At 39.7% G+C, this 21365-nt stretch overlaps 1 pseudogene; it reads left to right on the plus strand.

The window, feature by feature from the left end:
* The first annotated feature begins 12972 nt into the window (after positions 1 to 12972).
* Positions 12973 to 13823, plus strand: LOC100446084 (3-oxo-5-alpha-steroid 4-dehydrogenase 1-like; annotated as a pseudogene).
* Positions 13824 to 21365: the final 7542 nt, after the last annotated feature.

Consider the following 21365-nt stretch of genomic DNA (forward strand, 5'->3'; position numbering starts at 1 on the left):
ATTCAAACAAATCTCTTCTGACTTCAATCTCCAAATCACTTGGTGCCTCTATGAGAACACTTAGTAATCTGCTTGTACTAAATATATTTACATACATCTCCATTTATCCCCACTGGATCAGGATTATATTTCATTCTCTTGTGAACGACTTTGGGACTTAGCACAGTGTTTTATATACAAAGACAGTGAAGGACGTATATATTAAGTTGAAGAGCTTTTGCTCTTCTTTGAAACCTTGAGCTTCTGGTGGGGAAATACAGAGACATGGTGCTGACAGTACCAGAACTGTTTTTAATCCTAATTCTTCTCTTTTGAGCTTCAGTTTCTCTATATATAAAATGAGAGAGTTAACCCAGTTGATGTTTCTGATCTGTTACAGATCTAACATAATTGTATTCCAAGGCCCCAAGTGTGTGTAGGGATTAAGTGGAATGGGGTGAGAGATGTGTGTGTCTTCACATGAGTCTATGCATGCAAGTGTGCGTGTAGGAAGAGGAGAGGAGTGATTAATTGATGTTCCCTCCTCTCTGCTGGGAGCCCTTAGAGATAAGGGAAAAGAAGAGACAGCAACAGGTTTGAACACCAATTAGATAAGACTTCAAGATATACAAGCACACCCTAATAAATTGTTTTGTGATGGCTGCTCTGGGCCTTGGGGAGAAAAGTTCCCATGATTCTTTTAGAAGCTGAAGGTCATATCAAAGTGCCAACGTTTGCATTGTTCTTTCTGTACTGAAGCTGCAACCAAAAAAGGAACTCTGTGTAGCTTAGTTCTTGATTAAAAGCAGCAAGATCATTTCCAACATGAGTTAGTAGCCCCCTGAGGCTGACATTGAATGGTTCTAATATTTTGGAGTCTCTATTCTAATTACCATTCTGAACAAGTTTTATGCCAAGGACAGAACATTTCATCGGTGGAATATCTGGGTGCTATGGCCTCATGAATAAATGACTGCCTGGCTGGTTGTTGGAGATTTTGTGCGGTAATAAGGGTTTTCAGAAGGGCATGTCTTTATCCTAATAAGGAGACAGTCATTCTTCAAATAATACACCATGAGCATCCCACATCCCAGTCACAGACAAGGCTGTTTTTAGGCATGAACACAACATCGGGTTTGTACCTTATACTGTAGCCTGAAGGAATCTATTTTTCCGCCTTTTTCTTGGGTCAAATAGAGAGTTCATTGAATTGGGGAGACTTTCTGCAGATTCATTGTGAAGAGTCACACTTATTCCTGCAAGACGTAGAACTTGAGAACACAAAGAACATTGAAAATTATTTTTCAGATGGGTTAACTGAGGTCCTGGAGGCAGAAAAGATTTTTCCAAGGTCTCAGAGATGGTAAAGGGGCAGACCAGGACTCGAAACCAAGTATTCGACTCTCAGTTCAGTAGCAAATGCTGAGGAGCTCCCCTGTCCCTATTTCATCCATGCTACCCATACTGATTGGTTACTTACTGTGTGCCTGGCACAGTGATAGGTATTAGGGAGACACATGGGAACAGGGCAGATCCGTCTCGCTGGATGCTTTCTGGCATGGCTGCTTCCTGAATTACTAAGATACTACTTGGCTGAGCTCCGAACTCACATTTGAGGACCATTTGCACCAGAACCAAAAATATCAGTATTTTCTTACTATCAAGATTCCATAGGCCTTTGTATTGGTGACTGAGTGACTTCCAGTTGTCCCTTTATTTGTTCCATCCACTCAGCAATGTACAAAGGACTAGGAGACACTTACATTCTTCTTTGCTGAGAAATTTCAAAAAATACAGTGTCTTTATAAACTGCATTATGGGAACACTAAAATAAAATTAGCATTCATTCTGTCAGGGACATCAGTGCCAAACATGGATTTTACCAAATTCACAGTGCCTTCGAGGTCACATTTTTATTAGTTGAAAAATGCTTAGTATGTTTCAGGAGGAAGGAGAAAAACCAAATTATTCCATCAAGTCAGAAGCTCTAAGTGACTGAGCAAAGACCAGAACTTTAGGCCTGTTTGACTCCACAGAGTCCACATGAGAAATGTCAGCAGGAACTTGGGCAATGGCTGTGGAAAGAAGAAGAACAAACATCCCCAAGACAGGATCATCAGGACTAATGGGTCTGTGTTAACTCAGTAGTCATGCATCCCTCAGATATTTATTGAGCCCTTGCTATGGGCCAAGCCTGTACATTCCAGTAATATTTACTTCTGTAGCACCCCTTAAATTGCGATTTGTCTGTAGTTCTACAGATATGCCTCATCTCTTAAACTAGAAAGTAAGCTCTTTGAAGTCAGATGCTATGGTTTATATGTCTTTGTACCCACCTCCCACTATGACTGTGGAGAAAAAGTTCTAAAATACTGGAGAGGGAGGGGTTAAGTGATGTACAGAAGAGCTACCTTTTTTTCCAGCTGTCCTGAAGAATTATTGAGTACAGAACATGGCAATGCTGTCCAGAACATCCCAACTGGAAAACTTCCTACTGACTATTCCTATGTTTACCCCATACTCAGCATTCTGTTCGTTCCCACTCATCCCAACAGTCACCTCATCCTTGCCTTGATCTGCTGCTCCCTTGTATATTACTTATATTAAAATAAGTTAGTTCCCTGAGGATTGTTAGCTCCTTGGGGACTATGTGTCATTAATCTGTGTTCACTCTTCCCCATAGAACCTAGTGCACTTGCACATACTATGTGAACAATAAATATTTTTTAAATAAAACATAATAACAGTGACAGGTTAATAGCAGATATGCCACAGGCCATGGATCTTCATTGTGCTGGTTTGCCTTTTTTCCAAATGGACCATATCCTAAATGGAGTTCTTCATTTACCAAATCCAATCTCACTGCAATCTCCTTTATATTTGTCCTTGGCATCAATAGCACAAAGAATCTTCCAGTCTCCCAAGCTGGGTACTTTGGGGGTGTCTTTGATGAAAATAAGATGTGAATAGCAATACATCAAAACTAACTATTTAACAGACATTTGGAAACTGATGCAGAGGTGGAAGAGTCCTGCTCTTCCTCTGAGACTGGAGAGAAGAATGAGATAACATGTATAGAGATGAGTTGAGGTAGAGATAAGAGGATATATAAAGGACTCAATCTTAGCAAAGTAGGAGAGGTAATCTGCTAAGGTTGGGGGTGGGTGGAGGTTTGAGGAGAGAGGAGGAACTCTGGAATAACTGGTGTCAGGAACTCCCTTGAGTATTGACAAGATTGAAATTCTGCATCAAGGATCCTGAATCAACATGACATCCTCAAATAAAGGTCCCATTGTTTGTAGTTCTTGAAAAATGACTGTAGGAACTGACTAAATTAAGTATTCTTCTTAGACAATTCATGGGTATAAGATGGATGTTCCTTGTGTAGAGTGGCCCATTTAAACAGGTCCCATTTAAAGTTAAGTTAGGACACAGCTATTCTAGATACAGTATAAGATGATTTTCTTTTGCAATTCCTCCATTTGAGTTTTAGGATGGGATAGAAAGTCAATTTCTAAACATTAACCTTTTTTATCATTAATTTTACTTGCTGAAATATGCTAACTCATATTACTGTTCTGACCTCTTCCAACCTTTGGCTTTATGTAGGTCATTTTTACCCTCTTATTTTTAAGACAAAGACACAGCCACACAAAAAAAGGTAGAGCTTAGTAAATTATTATATGAATAATACCCTTATAAACACTACCAGCTTAAAAAATGACCAGTCACCCCACAAGTTTCTCCAAATGCCCAGTCATGAATACAGCCTCTTCTCTCCCTCAAGATGTAAATAGTATCCTGAACTTTATACTAATCATTTCACTGCACTCTTTATGGTTTCATCACCCAAAGGTGAATTGCTAGACACTATAATATAATCCTACCCATTAAAAAAAACCTGATATGTCTTGTAAACTTATGTTAATCTACAGGTTCTTCCTCTGTCCATTTCTTTTCCCTAACATTTATATGCTAAAGAACCCAGGCTGTTTCACCTGTAGAGGCTCCCACAGTCTGCATGTTGCTAATTACATACTCATGGTGCACTTCAATATGCTCCTCTGTATTTACTGGTGGATCCTGGTCTTGTTCAGTCTCAGGTTTTCACTTTTTTTGTTGTCTGCAAACATTGATGTTCAATTGCAAAATGAACACATTCTATAATTTTATTTTCATTTATTGGTTGGAATGATATTTTTATTGAGATATAATTTATACGCCATAAAAGTAACCATTTTAAAATATACAATTCCATGATTTTTAGTATATTTACAAAGTTGTGCCATCATCACTCTGTTTATTGTTGTTATTGCTCTTTGTTTAATCACATTTCTGAACTAATTTTGTAAAATCTGCATTCTTTGCTGTGTGTGGTCAAGTGGTCACTAAAGTCTCTGCTGTGTTAGTTTGGTGATCAGTTAATGATTAGACAGAGATTTCCTTAAATGCCTGGAAATAATGAGCCTTCCGGTCTTTTCCTAGAGGCTCTGTGTGTGTGTGCTGGGACATGCTTTCAATTCCCAGTCAGGCAGTTTTCAACTATGCCTTAGCCTCCCCTTCCTCCTTGCGCAATGTTAGCTAGCATGGAGAGTGCAAGGCTTTCTTACTGAGCATGTGCACAGTTTTACAAACGTGTGCATCCTTCTAGATTCTCAGGAATATGTTGTAGCTTTTCAAAGTTCCTACTGACATCTCGTTCCCCTGATTTTCCTTTTAAGCTTTTTGGTTAGCCAATTGTTTACCCCATTTGTCATCCACTACTTCAGGAAGATTCAAACTTAAACAATTGTCTTCCAATATTTTCAACACACTTCTCCAGGGAAGGGGCATTTTGCACTAGGTGATCTCTATTCCAGGTCTAATAAAGACACTGTTGCAAGTGAAGTCTTCCAGGAAACCACTAGACACTTCAAATAACCACAATTCTCTAAGAAAGGAACTTTGATGGAGCACCAACTCTGTTCTGCCCCATCTAGTGGCTGCCAAGATGCTGGTTTCCACTGTGATTGGAGGCTGTTTGCTTTCAAGGCTACCACGAAAATGAAGATGGGGGGATAGACATAAGAATGGGAAAATGCCACAAAGCTCACTGTTCTTACTGAGATTAAGTCATTTTCTTGAACAAAGCTTCCTTTTTTCTAGCCGCTTGTTAATTTCCAGAGTTCTAAAAGCATCGATTCTGACATTTCTTTTGCCAATTTTCTTCTATCAAGAAGGAAGAGAGACTTTTCAGAGGTCTTTACCATTTTTGCTGATATCTGGTGATGGAAATGATTTTATTAAAAAAAAAGCTTTCTCTCATCCTATATAGGAAAGATAATAAATGCTGGATTCCTTTTTTTTTGCCCATTTCCTATCGTCCTTAAAAGACCATCAATTATTATTTTTTAAAACAGTTATGAACTTATTAAATAATCCTATTTGATGGTTTTCAACTCATTGAAATTCTTGTAATTATTGTAGCACAATCTGTAACTTTGGCCAGAGAGAATTTATTTAAGCGGGCTCCCAAGTCATTTTGGCATGACACTAGCATTACTTAATAGTTTCCTATCAAGGATATTAGGATGTTTGGGTTTTATCTTGTTCATTTCCTGCCTCAAACCTGGAATCAACTATTTTTTTCCCAAGAGCCCTGGCTTCTTTTGGGCACCAGGGATGCTCACTGCTAATAGATTCATCATTGTTTCTAAACCTTTTTAGTGTACCAAGCAAGGGAATACATATTTAAAGACAAAATATCTCACGTTTTCATACTGATATTTCTATTTTAAATTCAGGATAACATGGTTTTTAATCTCTTTTATATTCCATTTGTATTTCCTTTCTTCCACATTAAGAGTCAATTTTCTCACTGACACAGAGGCGATAGACTTGAAACACTGTTTCTCAATATTTTATTCATTAATGACCCCCCAAATAGCCTTTGATATATGTTTTTCCTAATAGCCCTCCACCATTAAATTTTAATACCATAGATATACTGTATATTTGTTACCATACTATATGTATATCTGCACTTTATATATATCTGCACTTTATGCACTTCCTTGTTTATATATAACAAGTTGATGACTTTTTTCACTCCCCAAGAATCATTCTTTGACCTCTTGAGAGTAATATTAGTCCTATTGAGAATACATGACTTAGGAAATTCTGTAATTACTCATTTGCTTTTTTCCATGTACACACACAATAATATCTGTATAACAATACTATTATGGTATCTGCCAATGTGGTTATTGAAAATAATTTAAGCATTTTGCATGTGCTAACCCCTTTCTTCTCCAATTTTTTTTCTATTGTACTGTATCTAAAATGCCTCTTCATATAGCCATACTATACTCTCTCCTAACTCTCATTTAGACTTAATTCTAGGAGTAATTATATATTTAATGCATGTCACCAATACTTATGTTGATATCTATCTAGAGATGTCTAATAAGATTTAATTATTTAACATTCATTTTCCATTATTTTCCTCAGAAAGAACTTACGCAAACAAGTATTTTAGCTCCAATATATTGCTGACAATTTGTTCATTGTATACAGGAAGACCTGTTTTCGTGGACATAAAATTCCTGGTTCACATGTTATTTTCCATACATACCTTAAAAATATTATTCAATTATCTTGTGGCACAAATCATTGCGTTGAAAAGTCTAATGACAGTCTGATTTTATTTTTCCTTATAAGCCTTGCTTTATTTAGGATGCTTGAAGTTTTTATCAATTTCTTTAATGCCCAGTAACTTTAGTAGAATATATTCCTTGTTTGTCATTCTCAGTCAGTATTCTCAGGTACACAGTGAGTGTGCTTTTTCAATGTGTAGTTTAATTATATATATATAATAAGTATGTGTGCGTACATGTATTTTTTGTGAGTATCTGTTCTGTTCACTTGCTTTAGTTTCCTTTCACGGATTTCTATTATCTGTATGTTGGATCATTTTTGCTTACCTTGCATTCTTATAATTTTCTTTCAAATTATTTCATATTTTCACTTATGTTTTTTTTTTAAAGTTTTACCTTTTAATTTTGTGTTTCTGGTAAGACATTATTTATTGTACTTATTCTCTTTTGTATTTCTTCTAGTTTAGTCTTCATTTCTAATTTTTTTTTCTAATTCTTGAGTTTGGTTACCCAATTTTTGAGTTTTTCTAATTATTATTTGTTCAGATACTCCTTGACTTACAATAGGGTTATGTCTGAATAAACCCATCATAAAGTTGAAAAACCGTAAGTCAAACCATTATAAGTTGGGGTCTGTCTGTATTGTTTTTCCATATCTTGTATTCATGTTCTTAGTATGTTTTAGTTTGTTTCAAAATAATATAAATTTGATCTGTTTTTTAAGCACGCCTTTCTGATACATTTTCATGGTACTTAGGGATATTACTTTGCTCCTTATTCTCTTTTCTTGTAGTTACTTCTTATGAGATTTTACCTTAACACGTTTTTGTTGCTCATTCTAATGTGAATTGGCTTTGACTCATCTTTTAGAAAGAGGCATGATTCAGATGGATTTTCTAACTTCAAAAGACATCCTGTCGTTATTTTTGTGTAATGTTAAACAATATGGCCACTTGTTTTCTGAGATTTCCTTTATCTTTTTCCCTCCCTGTCTTTGATTTAGACCTTCCTTTTCCCTCCTCTCCATTGTTTCTAACATGTTCTAATTGTACTCAACCACCAGGAGTTCCTCCTCAATATGGGGCTCCATCCTAGAAAGGGAGTCCTAGTGGGTCAATCTTATAGGTTGTAGAGAATACACAGCTCCAAGCCCCTTTAGACCTTCTTAAGCTAGGCTCCTATATTTTATTTTATTTTTAATTATTTAATTTAATTTTTGTATATATCTTTCCATGTATCCCAATGCTTTTCATATTTATCATTTTCAATGGTTGCAAACATTTTCATTAAGTTTAAAATGCCATAATTTTATAACCATTCTCTGTTAATGGCTGTTTGGGATATGTCCAGTTTTCCATAATAATATGTAATACATAATGCTTTCTTTCTTCTGAATTATACCTTTAAAACATATCCAAGAGTGAGATTATTTATTAAAAAGGTATGAACATTTTATGGCTCTTGCTAAAAAGTACCAAATTGCTCATCAAATTGACCAAAATCATTTACAATGCCACTAAAAATGTATAAATGTGTTAATTTCCCCAATAGCCCCATCGCTGGTTTTAATAATGTTCCTTTATTGTTGCTAATTTTGGAGGTATAAAGTGACATGTCGTTGCTGTTCTAATTTGCACTTCTTTTCTTGTTGGCAAGAATGCAGTTTCCTATGTTAATATACTAATGGTATTTCATCTTATGTAATCATTCTTCACATCTTTGGACCACTGTCCACAGGGAACTTAATGTAAACTTATAAAAACTCTTAGTATATTTTAGAAATGCATCTGCCATTATATATATTAAATATAGTTTTCTCTTTTGTCACTTAACTTTTATCATGGTTTTGTTGCATTTTAGTGGTACTAATTTTTGTGCAATCACACTGCCTATCTTTTCCTTTGTAATTTATTTTCCTACTTTAATAAAATATTATCTCTCTCTCTAGACTGAATAAGTGTTCTATTTTCTCCTGGTTTTTTTAGCCATGTAATTACATTTTTGTGAATATTTCACACTTTAATTTTTGTGTTCTTGATTGGGATATGTCACATGAGGTATAGGTTTAAGTTAATTTTTCTCCATAGTAATCTCAAATTATCCCACTATCATTTAAGTAAATGAACTCATTCCTTGTTGCTTTGCTAAATTTAGCTGGACATATATTGAACTTGTAAGTTGGATTCCTGGGTATTTTATTCTCTTTGAAGCAATTGTGAATGGGAGTTCACTCATGATTTGGCTCTCTGTTTGTCTGTTATTGCTGTATAAGAATGCTTGTGATTTTTGCACATTGGTTTTTTATCCTGAGACTTTGCTGAAGTTGCCTATCAGCTTAAGGAGATTTTGGGCTGAGACGATGGAGTTTTCTAGATATACAATCATGTCATCTGCAAACAGGGACAATTTGACTTCCTCTTTTCCTAATTGAATACCCTTTATTTCTTTCTCCTGCCTGATTGCCCTGGCCAGAACTTCCAACACTATGTTGAATAGGAGTGGTGAGAGAGGGCATCCCTGTCTTGTGCCAGTTTTCAAACAGAATGCTTCCAGTTTCTGCCCATTCAGTATGTATTGGCTGTGGGTTTGTCATAGATAGCTCTTATGATTTTGAGATACGTCCCATCAATACCTAATTTATTGAGAGTTTTTAGCACGAAGGTTGTTGAATTTTGTCAAAGGCCTTTTCTGCATCTATTGAGATAATCATGTGGTTTTTGTCTTTGGTTCTGTTTATATGCTGGATTACGTTTATTGATTTGGGTATGTTGAACCAGCCTTGCATCCCAGGGATCAAGCCCATTTGATCATGGTGGATAAGCTTTTTGATATGCTGCTGGATTCGGTTTGCCAGTATTTTATTGAGGATTTTTGCATCGATGTTCATCAGGGATATTGGTCTAAAATTCTCTTTTTTTGTTGTGTCTCTGCCCGGCTTTGGTATCAGGATGATGCTGGCCTCATAAAATGAGTTAGGGAGGATTCCCTCTTTTTCTATTGATTGGAATAGTTTCAGAAGGAATGGGATCAGCTCCTCCTTGTACCTCTGGTAGAATTCGGCTGTGAATCCATCTGGTCCTGGACTCTTTTTGGTTGGTAAGCTATTAATTATTGCCTCAATTTCAGAGCCTGTTATTGGTCTATTCAGAGATTCACCTTCTTCCTGGTTTAGTCTTGGGAGAGTGTATGTGTCGAGGAATTTATCCATTTCTTCTAGATTTTCTAGTTTATTTGCATAGAGGTGTTTGTAGTATTCTCTGATGGTAGTTTGTATTTCTGTGGGATTGGTGGTGATATCCCCTTTATCATTTTTTATTGTGTCTATTTGATTCTTCTCTCTTTTCTTCTTTATTAGTCTTGCTAGTGGTCTATCAATTTTGTTGATCTTTTCAAAAAACCAACTCCTGGATTCATTGATTTTTTGAAGGGTTTTTTGTGTCTCTATTTCCTTCAGTTCTGCTGTGATCTTAGTTATTTCTTGCTTTCTGCTAGCTTTTGAATGTGTTTGCTCTTGCTTCTCTAGTTCTTTTAATTGTGCTGTTAGGGTGTCCATTTTAGATCTTTCCTGCTTTCTCTTGTGGGCATTTAGTGCTACAAATTTCCCTCTACACACTGCTTTGAATGTGTCCCAGAGATTCTGGTATGTTGTGTCTTAGCTGAAGTGGTTTGTCACCACTAGGCCTGCCTTAGAAGAAATACTAAAGAGAGTTCTTCAGGTTAAAATAAAAGAGGTTAAACAGTAACACAAAAAGTATATGAAAGTATAAAATTCACTGTTAAAATTAAATATATAAACAAATAGAGAATGGTTGAAGCAGCTAGTGCATGACTCTCATGGAGAGGAATGAAAAGAACAAGTAAATACAGCACGTTGAACTGAAACATCCAGGCACTCGCATTGGGACTAATCAAGGAAACAACTTGACGCACAGAGGATGGAGAAAACAAGGCAGGACGATGGCCCACCCAGAACTGATATGGAACCAGGAGAACCTCTGCCAAGGAAGTGGTGAGTGAATGTGCTACCCCAGGAAATGATGTGTCTCCCACAGATCTTTGCAACTCTCAGGTCAGGAGATCCCCTTGTGAACCCACTTCACCAGAGCCTTGAGTCTGACACACAGAAATACCTGGAGTCTCAGCAGAGCAGTCATTTGGGCATGAGCAGAGACTTGGGAACAGCTCTGGGCAAAGTGGGAGAATCAACCCCTGTACATACCCCTAGCAAAGAGGCTGAATCCAGGGGGCCAAGCAGTGATGGTCTGCGGGCCCTAGTTCTATGGCACCTCACAAGATAAGACCCACTGGCTTGGAATTCCAACCAGCCACTAGCAGCAGTGTTGTGCCTATCTGGGACAGAGCTCCAGGGGGAGGGGTGGGCCGCCATCTTTGCTGTTTGGGCGACTTAGCAGTTCCAGCCTGTGGGCTTTGGAGACTCCAAACCAACTGGGTGCAGAAGGGATCCCCCAGCACAGCACAGCTGCTCTATCCAAATGTGGCCAGACAACTTCATTAAGTGGGTCCCCAATCCCATTCCTCATCACTAGGCAGGACCTCGCAACTGAAGCCTCCAGCCACCCTCACTGGTGTTCTCTGGCTAACAGAGATTTGAAAACTCCCTGGGACAGAGCTCCCAGAGGGAAGGGCAGGCTGTTGACTTTGCTGTTTGGGCAACTTAGCCATTCCAGCCTCCAGGCTTTGGAGAGCCCAAGCTGACTGGGGATGGAAGCAGCACAGATGCTCTATGAAAGTGTGGTCAGACTTCTTCTTTAAGCAGGTCCCTGATCCTGTTCCTCATGACTTGGTAAGACATCCCAATTGGGCCTCCAGCCACCTCCTACAGGTGTGTTTGGGCCAGCAACAGATCCATACCTCCTGGGCCAGAAGAAGGAACAGATTGCCATCTTTACTGTTTCACAGCCTTTACTGGGGATACCTTCGGATACTGGAAGATCCAAGGCAACTAGGAATTGAAGTGGACCCCAAGCAAACCACAGCAGCCCTACAGAAAAGTGGCCAGACTGCTAAAAGAAAAAAAAAAAAAACTAAAGGTCAGCAACTTCAAAGATTGAAGGTAGAAGCCCACAAAGATGAGAAAGAATCAGAAAAAGAACACTGAAAACTCAAAAAGCCAGAGTGTCCTCTTTCCTCCAAATGAGTGCATCACCCTTTCAGCAAGGGTTCAGAACTAGGTTGAGGCTGAGATGGCTGAAATGACAGAAGTAGAATTCAGGATATGGATAGGAACGAACTTCATTCAGCAAAAGGATTACATTGTAATGCAATGCAAGGAAGCTAAAAGTCATGATAAAACATTGCAAGAGCTGACAGACAAAATAGCCAGTATAGAGAGGAATGCAATCGACCTGACAGAGCTGAAAAGCACACTACAAGAACTTCATAATGCAATCACATGTATTAATAGCAGAATAGATAAAGCAGAGGAAGGAATTTGAGAGCGTAAAGACTGACTTTCTGAAATAAGACAGTTAGACAAGAATAGAGAAAAAAGAATGAAAAGGAATGAACAAAAGCTCTAAGAAATATGAGATTATGTGAACAAACTGAATATACGACTGATTGGTGTACTGGAAAGAGATAGGGAAAATAGAACCAAGTTGGAAAACATGTTTCAGGATGTCATTCATGAGAACTTCCCCAACCTAGCTAGAGAGGCTAACATTCAAATTCAGGAAATGAGGAGAACCCCAGTAAGATACTCCATGAGAAGATCGTCCCCAAGACATTTAATCATCAGATTCTCCCAGTGTATTCTCAGAGTATTTGCTTTAATAGGACACTCTGTTACCCAAAACTCTGCAATGGTACCACACTTTAATCAGGGTAAAAGTAAAAGTTCTTATAATGGCCCACAAGGTTATCTATGATCTGGCTTTTTGTTGCCTCTCTTACCTCATATTTTACTTTTCTTCCCCTCAATCATTCCATGCCTGCCTCTCTAGCCTCCTCACTCTTTCTCAAACATGCCAGCCACACTCCCACCCATGGCTTGCCATTGCTGTATACTTGGAATATCCCTATATATGTTAAGTGTGCCTAGAACTACTGGGCACTCAAAAGTGTTGAATTGAATTTACAAAGTGTACAAATTAAACAAAAGATTTTCTGAATGTAGGAGGTATAAGAGCACCTAATGGATTCAAACAATCTCTTCATTGTACATTGCATTTTGTCTTCATTCTTTCTCTTGACTCTTCTTTCATGTGTTCAGCAGGTAGAGGAGGTAAGACACTAGCTTTTTAAGATTCAGATCATTCCCCTCCCGCCCCCGCACCGCCGCCCTGTATGTTGCCCGCCTCGGCCTCTGGGGCATGGAGCACGCTGCCCAGCCCTGGCGATGGTGACGGCGACGGCGGTGGTGAAGGAGAGCCTGCTGGCCGCGCTCGCCTACCTGCAGTGCGCCGTGGGCTGCGCAGTCTTCGCGCGGAATCATCAGACGAACTCAGTGTACGGCCACCACGCGCCGCCCAGCTGCAGGCTCTGAGTGCCGGCGCAGGCCACCTGGGTGGTGCAGGAGCTGCCCTCGCTGGCCCTGCCGCTGCCCTCGCTGGCCCTGCCGCTCTAACAGTACGCCAGCGAGTCCACCCGGCGCCTCCGCAGCGCGCCCAACTGCATCCTCCTGGCCATGTATGTTCCTCATCCACTACTGGCATCGGTACTTAATTTACCCATTTCTGATGCGAGGAGGAAAGCCTATGCCACTGTTGGCATGTACAATGGCGATTATGTTCTGTACCTGTGATGGCTATTTGCAAAGCAGATACTTGAGCCATTGTGCAGTGTATGCTGATGACTGAGTAAAAGATCCCCGTTTTCTAATAAATTTTGGCTTGTGGTTAACGGACATGTTGATAAACATCCATTCAGATCATATCCTAAGGAATTTCAGAAAAACAGGAGACACTGGATACAAAATACCAAGGGGAGGCTTATTTGAATACATAACTGCAGCCAACTATTTTGGAGAAATCATGGAGTGGTGTGGCTATGCCCTGGCCAGCTGGTCTGTCCAAGGCGCGACTTTTGCTTTCTTCACAGTTTGTTTTTTATCTGGTAGAGCAAAAGAGCATCATGAGTGGTACCTCCGGAAATTTGAAGAGTATCCAAAGTTCAGAAAAATTATAATTCCATTTTTGTTTTAAGTGCATTTTCAACGAATTACCTTCAACTTGAAGCTTTCCAATGCTGTTTTTATTTATTTATTTATTTATTTTTTATTATTATACTTTAGGTTTTAGGGTACATGTGCACAACGTGCAGGTTAGTTACATATGTATATATGTGCCATGCTGGTGCGCTGCACCAACTAACTCGTCATCTAGCATTAGGTATATCTCCCAATGCTATCCCTCCCCACTCCCCCCCACCCTGCAACAGTCCCCAGAGTGTGATGTTCCCCTTCCTGTGTCCATGGGTTCTTATTGTTCAGTTCCCACCTATGAGTGAGAATATGCGGTGTTTGGTTTTTTGTTCTTGCGATAGTTTACTGAGAATGATGATTTCCAATTTCATCCATGTCCCTACAAAGGACATGAACTCATCATTTTTGATGGCTGCATAGTATTCCATGGTGTATATGTGCCACATTTTCTTAATCCAGTCTATCATTGTTGGACATTTGGGTTGGTTCCAAGTCTTTCCTATTGTGAATAATGCCACAATAAACATACGTGTGCATGTGTCTTTATAGCAGCATGATTTATAGTCCTTTGGGTATATACCCAGTAATGGGATGGCTGGGTCAAATGGTATTTCTAGTTCTAGATCCCTGAGGAATCGCCACACTGACTTCCACAATGGTTGAACTAGTTTACAGTCCCACCAACAGTTTAAAAGTGTTCCTATTTCTCCACATCCTCTCCAGCACCTGTTGTTTCCTGACTTTTTAATGATTGCGATTCTAACTGGTGTGAGATGCTATCTCATTGTGGTTTTGATTTCCATTTCTCTAATGGCCAGTGATGGTGAGCATTTTTTCATGTGTTTTTTGGCTGCATAAATGTCTTCTTTTGAGAAGTGTCTGTTCATGTCCTTCACCCACTTTTTGATGGGGTTGTTTGTTTTTTTCTTGTAAATTTGTTTGAGTTCATTGTAGATTCTGGATATTAGCCCTTTGTCAGATGAGTAGATTGCGAAAATTTTCTCCCATTTTGTAGGTTGCCTGTTCACTCTGATGGTAGTTTCCTTTGCTGTGCAGAAGCTCTTTAGTTTAATTAGATCCCATTTGTCAGTTTTGGCTTTTGTTGCCATTGCTTTTGGTGTATTAGACATGAAGTGCTTTCCCATGCCTATGTCCTGAATGGTAATGCCTAGGTATTCTTCTAGGGTTTTTATGGTTTTAGGTCTAACGTTTAAGTCTTTAATCCATCCTGAATTGATTTTTGTATAAGGTGTAAGGAAGGGATCCAGTTTCAGCTTTCTACATATGGCTAGCCAGTTTTCCCAGCACCATTTATTAAATAGGGAATCCTTTCCCCATTGCTTATTTTTCTCAGGTTTGTCAAAGATCAGATAGTTGTAGACATGCGGTGTTATTTCTGAGGGCTCTGTTCTGTTCCATTGATCTGTATCTCTGTTTTGGTACCAGTACCATGCTGTTTTGGTTACTGTAGCCTTGTAGTATAGTTTGAAGTCAGGTAGTGTGATGCCTCCAGCTTTGTTCTTTTGGCTTAGGATTGACTTGGCAACACGGGCTCTTTTTTGGTCCCATATGAACTTTAAAGTAGTTTTTTCCAATTCTGTGAAGAAAGTCATTGGTAGCCTGATGGGGATGGCATTGAATCTGTAAATTATCTTGGGTAGTATGGCCATTTTCACGATATTGATTCTTCCTACCCATGAGCATGGAATGTTCTTCCATTTGTTTGTATCCTCTTTTATTTCCTTGAGCAGTGGTTTGTAGTTCTCCTTGAAGAGGTCCTTCACGTCCCTTGTAAGTTGGATTCCTAGGTATTTTATTCTCTTTGAAGCAATTGTGAATGAGAACTCACTCATGATTTGGCTCTCTGTTTGTCTGTTGTTGGTGTATAAGAATGCTTGTGATTTTTGTACATTGATGTTGTATCCTGAGACTTTGCTGAAGTTGCTTATCAGCTTAAGGAGATTTTGGGCTGAGACAATGCGGTTTTCTAGATATACAAACATGTCGTCTGCAAACAGGGAGAATTTGAATTCCTCTTTTCCTAATTGAATACCCTTTATTTCTGTCTCCTGCCTAATTGCCCTGGCCAGAACTTCCAACACTATGTTGAATAGGAGTGGTGAGAGAGGGCATCCCTGTCTTGTGCCAGTTTTCAAAGGGAATGCTTCCAGTTTTTGCCCATTCAGTATGTATTGGCTGTGGGTTTGTCATAAATAGCTCTTATTATTTTGAGATACGTCCCATCAATACCTAATTTATTGAGAGTTTTTAGCATGAAGGGTTGTTGAATTTTGTCAAAGGCCTTTTCTGCATCTATTGAGATAATCATGTGGTTTTTGTCTTTGGTTCTGTTTATATGCTGGATTACATTTATTGATTTGCATATATTGAACCAGCCTTACGTCCCAGGGATAAAGCCCACTTGATCATGGTGGATAAGCTTTTTGATGTGCTGCTGGATTCTGTTTGCCAGTATTTTATTGAGGATTTTTGCATCAATGTTCATCAAGGATATTGGTCTAAAATTCTCTTTTTTGGTTGTGTCTCTGCCCGGCTTTGGTATCAGGATGATGCTGGCCTCATAAAAAGAGTTAGGGAGGATTCCCTCTTTTTCTATTGATTGGAATAGTTTCAGAAGAAACAGTACCAGTTCCTCCTTGTACCTCTGGTAGAATTCGGCTGTGAATCCATCTGGTCCTGGACTCTTTTTGGTTGGTAAGCTATTGATTATTACCACAATTTCAGCTCCTGTTATTGGTCTATTCAGAGATTCACCTTCTTCCTGGTTTAGTGTTGGGAGAGTGTATGTGTCGAGGAATTTATCCATTTCTTCTAGATTTTCTAGTTTATTTGCATAGAGGTGTTTGTAGTATTCTCTGATGGTAGTTTGTATTTCTGTGGGATCGGTGGTGATATCCCGTTTATCATTTTTTATTGCATCTATTTGATTCTTCTCTCTTTTTTTCTTTATTAGTCTTGCTAGCGGTCTATCAGTTTTGTTGATCCTTTCAAAAAACCAGCTCCTGGATTCATTAATTTTTTGAAGGGTTTTTTGTGTCTCTATTTCCTTCAGTTCTGCTCTGATTTTAGTTATTTCTTGCCTTCTGCTAGCTTTTGAATGTGTTTGCTCTTGCTTTTCTAGTTCTTTTAATTGTGCTGTTAGGGTGTCAATTTTGAATCTTTCCTGCTTTCTCTTGTGGGCATTTAGTGCTATAAATTTCCCTCTATACACTGCTTTGAATGCATCCCAGAGATTCTGGTATGTTGTGTCTTGGTTCTCGTTGGTTTCAAAGAACATCTTTATTTCTGCTTTCATTTTGTTATGTACCCAGTAGTCATTCAGGAGCAGGTTGTTCAGTTTCCATGTAGTTGAGCGGTTTTGAGTGAGATTCTTAATCCTGAGTTCTAGCTTGATTGCACTGTGATCTGAGAGATAGTTTGTTATAATTTCTGTTCTTTTACATTTGCTGAGGAGAGCTTTACTTCCAAGTATGTGGTCAATTTTAGAATAGGTGTGGTGTGGTGCTGAAAAAAATGTATATTCTGTTGATTTGGGGTGGAGAGTTCTGTAGATGTCTATTAGTTCTGCTTGGTGCAGAGCTGAGTTCAATTCCTGGGTATCCTTGTTGACTTTCTGTCTCGTTGATCTGTCTAATGTTGACAGTGGGGTGTTAAAGTCTCCCATTATTAATGTGTGGGAGTCTAAGTCTCTTCGTAGGTCACTCAGGACTTGCTTTATGAATCTGGGTGCTCCTGTATTGGGTGCATATATATTTAGGATAGTTAGCTCTTCTTGTTGAATTGATCCCTTTACCATTATGTAATGGCCTTCTTTGTCTCTTTTGATCTTATTTGGTTTAAAGTCTGTTTTATCAGAGACTAGGATTGCAACCCCTGCCTTTTTTTGTTTTCCATTTGCTTGGTAGATCTTCCTCCATCCTTTTATTTTGAGGCTATGTGTGTCTCTGCACGTAAGATGGGTTTCCTGAATACAGCACACTGATGGGTCTTGAGTCTTTATCCAATTTGCCAGTCTGTGTCTTTTAATTGGAGCATTTAGTCCATTTACATTTAAAGTTAATATTGTTATGTGTGAATCTGATCCTGTCATTATGATGTTAGCTGCTTATCTTGCTCATTAGTTGATGCAGTTTCTTCCTAGTCTCGATGGTCTTTACATTTTGGCATGATTTTGCAGCGGCTGGTACCGGTTGTGCCTTTTCATGTTTAGCGCTTCCTTCAGGAGCTCTTTTAGGGCAGGCCTGGTGGTGACAAAATCTCTCAGCATTTGCTTGTCTGTAAAGTATTTTATTTCTCCTTCACTTATGAAGCTTAGTTTGGCTGGATATGAAATTCTGGGTTGAAAATTCTTTTCTTTAAGAATGTTGAATATTGGCCCCCACTCTCTTCTGGCTTGTAGAGTTTCTGCCGAGAGATCTGCTGTTAGTCTGATGGGCTTCCCTTTGATGGTAACCCGACCTTTCTCTCTGGCTGCCCTTAACATTTTTTCCTTCATTTCAACTTTGGTGAATCTGACAATTATGTGTCTTGGAGTTGCTCTTCTCGAGGAGTATCTTTGTGGCGTTCTCTGTATTTCCTGAATCTGAATGTTGGCCTGCCTTGCTAGATTGGGGAATTTCTCCTGGATAATATCTTGCAGAGTGTTTTCCAACTTGGTTCCATTCTCCCCGTCACTTTCAGGTACACCAATCAGACATAGATTTGGTCTTTTCACATAGTCCCATATTTCTTGGAGGCTTTGCTCATTTCTTTTTATTCTTTTTTCTCTAAACTTCCCTTCTCGCTTCATTTCATTCATTTCATCTTCCATCACTGATACCCTTTCTTCCAGTTGATCGCATTGGCTCCTGAAGCTTCTGCATTCTTCACGTAGTTCTCGAGCCTTGGTTTTCAGCTCCATCAGCTCCTTTAAGCACTTCTCTGTATTGGTTATTCTAGTTATACATTCTTCTAAATTTTTTTCAAAGTTTTCAACTTCATTGCCTTTCGTTTGAATATCCTCCCATAGCTCGGAGTAATTTGATCATCTGAAGCCTTCTTCTCTCAGCCCGTCAAAGTCATTCTCCGTCCAGCTTTGTTCCGTTGCTGGTGAGGAACTCCGTTCCTTTGGAGGAGGAGAGGTACTCTGCTTTTTAGAGTTTCCAGTTTTTCTGCTCTGTTTTTTCCCCATCTTTGTGGTTTTATCTACTTTTGGTCTTTGATGATGGTGATGTACAGATGGGTTTTTGGTGTGGATGTCCTTTCTGTTTGTTAGTTTTCCTTCTAACAGACAGGACCCTCAGCTGCAGGTCTGTTGGAGTACCTGGCCATGTGAGATGTCAGTCTGCCCCTGCTGGGGGGTGCCTCCCAGTTAGGCTGCTCGGGGGTCAGGGGTCAGGGACCCACTTGAGGAGGCAGTCTGCCTGTTCTCAGATCTCCAGCTGCGTGCTGGGAGAACCACTGCTCTCTTCAAAGCTGTCAGACAGGGACATTTAAGTCTGCAGAGTTTACTGCTGTCTTTTTGTTTGTCTGTGCCCTGCCCCCAGAGGTGGAGCCTACAGAGGCAGGCAGGCCTCCTTGAGCTGTGGTGGGCTCCACCCAGTTCGAGCTTCCTGCCTGCTTTGTTTACCTAAGCAAGCCTGGGCAATGGCGGGCGCCCCTCCCCCAGCCTCGCTGCCGCCTTGCAGTTTGATCTCAGACTGCTGTGCTAGCAATCAGTGAGACTCTGTGGGCGTAGGACCCTCTGAGCCAGGTGCGGGATATAATCTGGTGTGCCATATTTTAAGCCCATCGGAAAAGCGCAGTATTGGGGTGGGAGTGACCCGATTTTCCAGGTGCCGTCTGTCACCCCTTTCTTTGACTTGGAAAGGGAACTCCCTGACCCCTTGTGCTTCCCGAGTGAGGCAATTCCTCGCCCTTCTTCGGCTCGCGCACAGTGCATGCACCCACTGACCTTCGCCCACTGTCTGGCACTCCCTAGTGAGATGAACCCGGTACCTCAGATGGAAATGCAGAAATCACCCGTCTTCTGCATCGCTCACGCTGGGAGCTGTAGACCGGAGCTGTTCCTATTCGGCCATCTTGGCTCCTCCCCCAATGGTGTTTTTCAATGGACTTTGTAAATAAGTTATATCTTTGTAATTTTCCTGCTACTTCATCATTTTCAAGATGTCCTCTAGGAAATTTTTTTTCTAGTAATTTTGCAAGCTACCTAATAAGTACCTAAATAAACTGAAACGGAGGTTGAAGTATCCTACTGTGTAACAGGTCAGAATTTCAAACTCCGGGTAATAACTGCTGACATTTTTTCTAATTTCGAATTTACCTCTTTTGGCTATGTCTTGCCAAGTGTGTACAACACTAGAATTTACAGCTGTCTGATGGCATTTTCAGTCAAACTCCAGGTAATAACTGCTGACATTTTTTCTAATTTCGAATTTACCTCTTTTGGCTATGTCTTGCCAAGTGTGTATAAGACTAGACTTTACAACTGTCTTTGATGGCATTTTCAGAACAATAAATGTCACAATCCCTTTTATAGCCCCCTATAGTGATCCCTTCAAGGTCAATGGCAGTGTTGCTTCCCTCCCCCTGTAGGGCTGGGATCTGTCTTGGAGCCCTCTCTTGGAGGCCACAGAGGCTGGGGGTAGCCATTGTGAAGTCACGGCCTGGGGGAAACTTGCCAACCTTCGTGCCAGGTGCTGTGTGTAAGTGGAGAACTTGGGGATAGAGGAGGAAGCTCCTTGTGGCCCTTCCAAGGCGGGGCAAAGGCATCTGGACTTGTTCTAGCCCAGCCCACTGGGTGACATCACTGGGCAGGGAGGGGTGCTGATGGTGGTTCATACGGAGTAAGCTGCTCTGCCTGTGCAAGGGGCCCCCGGGCCCTAAACAGGTACTTTTAGGCCATGGGTCACTCACCATGAGCCATCAATATGCTCTGGTCTGACATGGTTTCTCTCTGTCTTCTAGTCTAGACCTAGATTTTGTTCTGTTCCCCAGGTATGGATATAGTAGAGATTGTTGTCTGTGAAATTTCTCCTTTGTAGAGTTTGAGTTTTCCCTTGTAGCGTAAAGAATGATCACCTTCTGTAACGATAGCAAGACCACTTTTTAAGATTTATCCTGTTTGTTCTTTGTTGATTGAAACATAATAATTATATTGTTAAAATTCTCTACAACCTTCTTTTTCTTCCATAGCTAATCTTCCTTCTAATAGTTTTTGCTTTCTGTTTCACTGTTGTTGCTTTGCAAAGCTTTCCCCTCATAACCTGTACCTGTTATCAATATAAAATAATCTTCCTGTTGAATGCTTCATGACTTGAATTCTACTTTGATAGAAACATTGCCATACTGCTTTAAAAAAAAAAGATTCAGATCACAGCTTCTTTCTTCATTGGGAGAACTGGCACTCAGTCTGCTCTGCATGGAAACCAAGGTCTTTGCTCATTCACATGTGCATTCTTGGGCATCTTTGAAATATGAGTATCATCTTCCTTTCCAGTTTTCAGAGTAACAAATGTGTTTAGAGAGCACATTCAGCGAGTTTTCTGTCTGAACATTCTTTCTGAACATAATCAGCTATTTAGAAC

The sequence above is a fragment of the Pongo abelii genome, chromosome X (assembly GCF_028885655.2).
Source record: "Pongo abelii isolate AG06213 chromosome X, NHGRI_mPonAbe1-v2.0_pri, whole genome shotgun sequence".
NCBI lineage: Eukaryota > Metazoa > Chordata > Mammalia > Primates > Hominidae > Pongo > Pongo abelii.